Source organism: Chlamydotis macqueenii, chromosome 15 (genome assembly GCF_036417535.1).
Source record: "Chlamydotis macqueenii isolate bChlMac1 chromosome 15, bChlMac1.mat, whole genome shotgun sequence".
NCBI classification, from domain to species: domain Eukaryota; kingdom Metazoa; phylum Chordata; class Aves; order Otidiformes; family Otididae; genus Chlamydotis; species Chlamydotis macqueenii.
Window position 1 is genome coordinate 555,743 of NC_141570.1, and position 4,261 is coordinate 560,003.

Genomic DNA, 4,261 nt, shown 5'->3' on the forward strand with positions numbered 1-4,261 from the left:
GCAGGCCCCGCTGTTAGGCGCGGGATGGGAGCCTTGGTAGAGCCCTCACCGTAGCAAGCCAGCTCCCAGTCTCGGTGGGGAGGGACCCCAGTGAATTAGCAGAGATCCATGTGTTGAGACCGCATTTCTTGTTGGCCGAGTCAGGGAAATGCCACCAAGCTGTGGTGTGTGTTCTGTAGGAGATATTAACTGTAGAAAATTGGAGGTCAAGGCAGAGTCACATAATTTCATGGTTGCAGACTGTGGGCTGCAGCAGGCACCTGACTGATGAGGTGTTTGGTGTTACAGGGGAAACGTCACTGAGGGAGTCCTCCCTGCTGCCGATTGACGCCTGCGTTTGCACATCAACCCATGTGGCCATCGCCTGATGCTGGCCCCTGGTGCTGTGTTGCTTGTCAGTGCATCTCGAGCATTTCTCAAGGTGAGTGCTGCACAGGGGCAGCTGGCCCTGCACCCGGTGCCGGTGACTGGGTCCTGCGCGGCAGGGCTGCCTGCTCTGTCCATGTTGGTGACGCGGCTGAGCAGCGTCCAACCTGCGCTCATCCCTGAGAGGCGACTCCTTGGTGGAGATTCCTCATTGACAGACACTTCAGCTGCCGCTTAATCCATTTAGCACGGGCTGTGGCGTGGGTGATATCTCACTCATACTGGTGTGTGATACAGTGCCAAACACCTCGCAGCAGCCCGATCCATCAGTGTAATTGCCTTAATCAGCCCAACTTGTAATCTCGTTGAAGGAGGAGGTGAGATTGTTTGACAAGGCCAGTTTTCCGTTGCTCCACGCCAGCTGGACTGTTAAACCCTGCCTGTTAAACCTCCGTGGGTCATGGTGAGCTGTCCTGTCGCTGTTCCTTGAGGCCGCAGTCGCACAGTCTGTGCAGCACCCTGTGGGCAGCTCTGCTCTTCAGCCTTCCTGAACGTCGGGTTCCTCCTCCCTCCCCTTACAGCTCCCCAGAGCCCTGCAATCCTTCCCAGCCCCAGCCCTGGACAGGAACGAGCAATGGGCCGGACACCTTTTCCTTCTACCTCTTCTCAGGCTTCATGGACACGTGTTTTTCAGCCGTGGGGCACTGCAAGAATGGTTATAATCACTGACTGAGAGCACTTACCCGCGTGTGACATGTGGGCACAATGGCTCTGAGTGCAGAACAAAAGTGCTGGCCGAACGTACGTGAAAGTGTACAGACAAACCGGCATCTTTGCCATCCCCCTAGACATGGGATCTGCTGCTGTTGGAGTGCATTCTCTGTAATCTCCTTTTCCTTACCGCTGCCAGAGTATGTCCTGCTGTCCTCGGGTAACTTTCCTCTGTTTCCGAGAGCACCTGAATAGCCCAGACAGCTATTGCCTTCCTCCTGTTTGCGTGGGCTCCTACATTTCCACTGGCTTCCTCTGCTTCCCCAGCCGACAGCAGAAGCCTTTTAACCAAAGTTGTAATTTTCTGCCTCTCCAATCACCTGCCAGCCGCTCGAGCGCAGCCGGGCTGGGCAGTGCAGGGTGAAGGGATGCGCTGGGGCGTGGGACCAGATGGCCGCATCGCGCCGGAGCGATGGCCGCGGCACATGGTTGTGTACTTCAGCTGTGTACATAACGCGCCTGCAGCGCGTGATGGACGCGGCATGCCCGGCGTGTGGCCGCAGTGCTGCTTTACAAGTCTTTGGTGACAAGTGTGCAGACACATTCTCATGCTGTACAAATTGTCTAATGCTGGAAGCTGTCAAACACAAATTCGTTAGCCAGGTGTGGTTTGTAGATACGATCTCCAGGACCCGGCAGTGCTGCCCGCGGTCTCTCTGACAGCAGCGACACCAGCTCCTTGGGACTCCGTGGCGGCCGCGCCGTCGCTCTGTACCCGCTCCTGTCTCAGGGGTCCCACGCAGCAGCAGCCCCATGGCTCGGTGCTGCTGCCTCGTGATAGGGTTTTATTTCTCTGCTTTCTCCTCCGGCTCAGCAAAACTTGATTTTCTCTCAGCAGTGTTAATCTGCATTATTAAAACTGAGATTTACTACTACTTAAAGTTTTAATTCAGAGGCTTTTCTAGGGCTATAGATCTGTTTTCTTGCTGTGTTCCAGCACTTCAACCCTCCAGCACAGCGTGCCTGGCTTAGGGCTGTTGTGGCACGGTTTTGCGGTGCCGCGCACCCAGGGCTCGGGGCAGATTTGCTCCCAATCAGACTCACTTTGCTCGGCGTTTGATTCCTCAAAGAGCAGCTTTGTGTGCGATGCGCGGGCTGGCCTGGCTCCTCGTGGGGAAGGGTCTGCTGGCCAGGCAGCATCCGGGCACTGGGTGTTTCGAACGTGGCTCAGAAGGCACCTTCGCAGCATCTCTGCAGCCGTTAGACAAGAGCCCCCAACGAGAGCCCAGGGAAATGGACCCGGGTCTGCAGCACGTGTGCTGTAGGCGTTGAGTGAGACGGAGAGGCAGAGCAGGGTTGGTTCTGAAAGCAGCAGTGAACATGACAGCTATTGATGAGCATCTGCTGTCTCCGGTCTAGGCAACGTAAAGCAGCTCTGGCAGCACGTGGCTCACTTGACAACCGTTGAGGTATTCGCCTAATGCAGCAATTTCACTGCTTCAGTGGAATTCATAAAATGTGCCTCGACAGATTCCCTGAATCATCGCAGCAGGAAGCCTCACCCCCGTGGAGACGGGGAGCGCAGGCGTTCCCTTTACAATAATAATTGTATTTCCGAAGCGTGTCTCTCCTGCCACGCTGCATGGGGCCCAGCCGAGACGGTTCCCAAGGTACAATCTGTCGAGGAGCAGCTGCACCAGCTGCCCCCTGCGCCCCTGCCCGGAGCCTGCCAGGCCCCGAGGATGCAGGCGGCTGGAGCGGCCAGAGGATGCCTCACCCCGCAGCAAACCGGGGCCGTGGTGGCGCGGGCGAGGACAGCCCCTCTGCAACAGGCTCTGCTGCCTTGGCTGCTGTGTGCCATCACGCAGGGGAAAGCCCTGCTAGGCATTCCTCCTGGAGGAGAAAGGAGCCTTTTTAGGATCTAGAAAACGCTGCCATTTCGTGATGAGTGGATGCTGGAGCTGCTGCGTGCTGTTTCTCCCTGCGCTGGGGTACCAATGACCTGCAAGCAGCAAGTCAGGGCACAAAAGGGCGCTTTTTTTTTTTTTGCTTTTTTTTTTTTTTTGCGGGGGGGCAGCACATGAGCTGGGAAATGAATGGATGGAGCTCCTTTCCTGGGGAGACAGGAGATCCGCTGTTGCTGATGCTCCCGCTGATGCTGCAGGTCAGTCACTCAGCAGAAAGCCCTTGCTGCTCTGAGACAAAGGTTTGACTTGTGCTGAAAAACAATGAAAGACCAGTGGAGGAAAGCACCTCTGAGATCAGTAGTCAGAGAAAAATACTGGCAATTTTGCATTTAAACGTACAAACAGTGTTAAACTGAGCTCTCATATCTGTCTGTGGAAAATGGCTGTGGAAGCTGTGTTTCCTTGTTCTGAGTTTTGCCTTGGATAAAATCAAGGAAATCCCACAGGAAGTTTAAAAACAAACCACCTTTGCTAAAAAGCAGGGTTTTGTAAAGCACAATGTCCCCTCCAGTGCTGCCTCCCGTGCAGGGGTGGCCGGGCCCATGGCTGCGGGAGCTGGTGCATGCGCAGGATGCGGGTCCCACTGGCTCCTTCTCTGCTGGGCTGGGGACCCGGGACTTCCCGGCAGCTGTGGGGAGCAGGGGGCTCCCTGTGCCGGGATGTGGTCTGCAGGCTATGTGCCCGCGTTCCCCGCCTCAGCCATGCCTCTGGGGGTTCAGACTGCGCTTGCGTGTGAAAGAGCTTCATGGATCGTGCATGGAGAGGTATTCTGCAAAACAAAATAGCAGTGCAGTGCTGAGCCGCTTTATTGGCTTGTTCACCTATTAGCAGTCGTGGCTCCCTTCCTGCTGTTTGTGCTCAGAATGGATTTTTATTGCTTAATTCTCTGTAAGTGAAGTGCTAGCAAATTGTAAAATCCTATTGCTTAACATGTAGCATTAAGTATTGAACTAGCAAAAGAATCAATTACAGGTTTGGTCACTGATTAGCTTGACTTTTTATGGAGTTTAACATCAAGTCTCATTATAATTCTGCTCTTTAATTCAGGAAATAAAGCACGTGCTGGGGGATAATGGCTGTGGGTGGGTCTGCTCCAGCTCTGCTGCTGGTGGGATGCTCAGCGCCATGCTGCGGGAGACCTGTGGAGCCGGTGGTGGGGAGGTGACAGCCAAACCTCCCCATCAGCACAGGGGGGCCATGGGTCTCGTTCAGGGCCC

The 4,261-nt window shown here is 55.2% G+C and overlaps 1 long non-coding RNA gene across 1 annotated transcript; it reads left to right on the top strand.

The window, feature by feature from the left end:
• The first annotated feature begins 226 nt into the window (after positions 1–226).
• LOC147598788 (uncharacterized) lies at positions 227–1,910 on the top strand. The gene is made up of 3 exons (XR_015260187.1): positions 227–421; positions 738–829; positions 948–1,910. It is a non-coding gene; the product is annotated as an uncharacterized LOC147598788 (long non-coding RNA).
• The last annotated feature ends 2,351 nt before the right edge of the window (positions 1,911–4,261 follow it).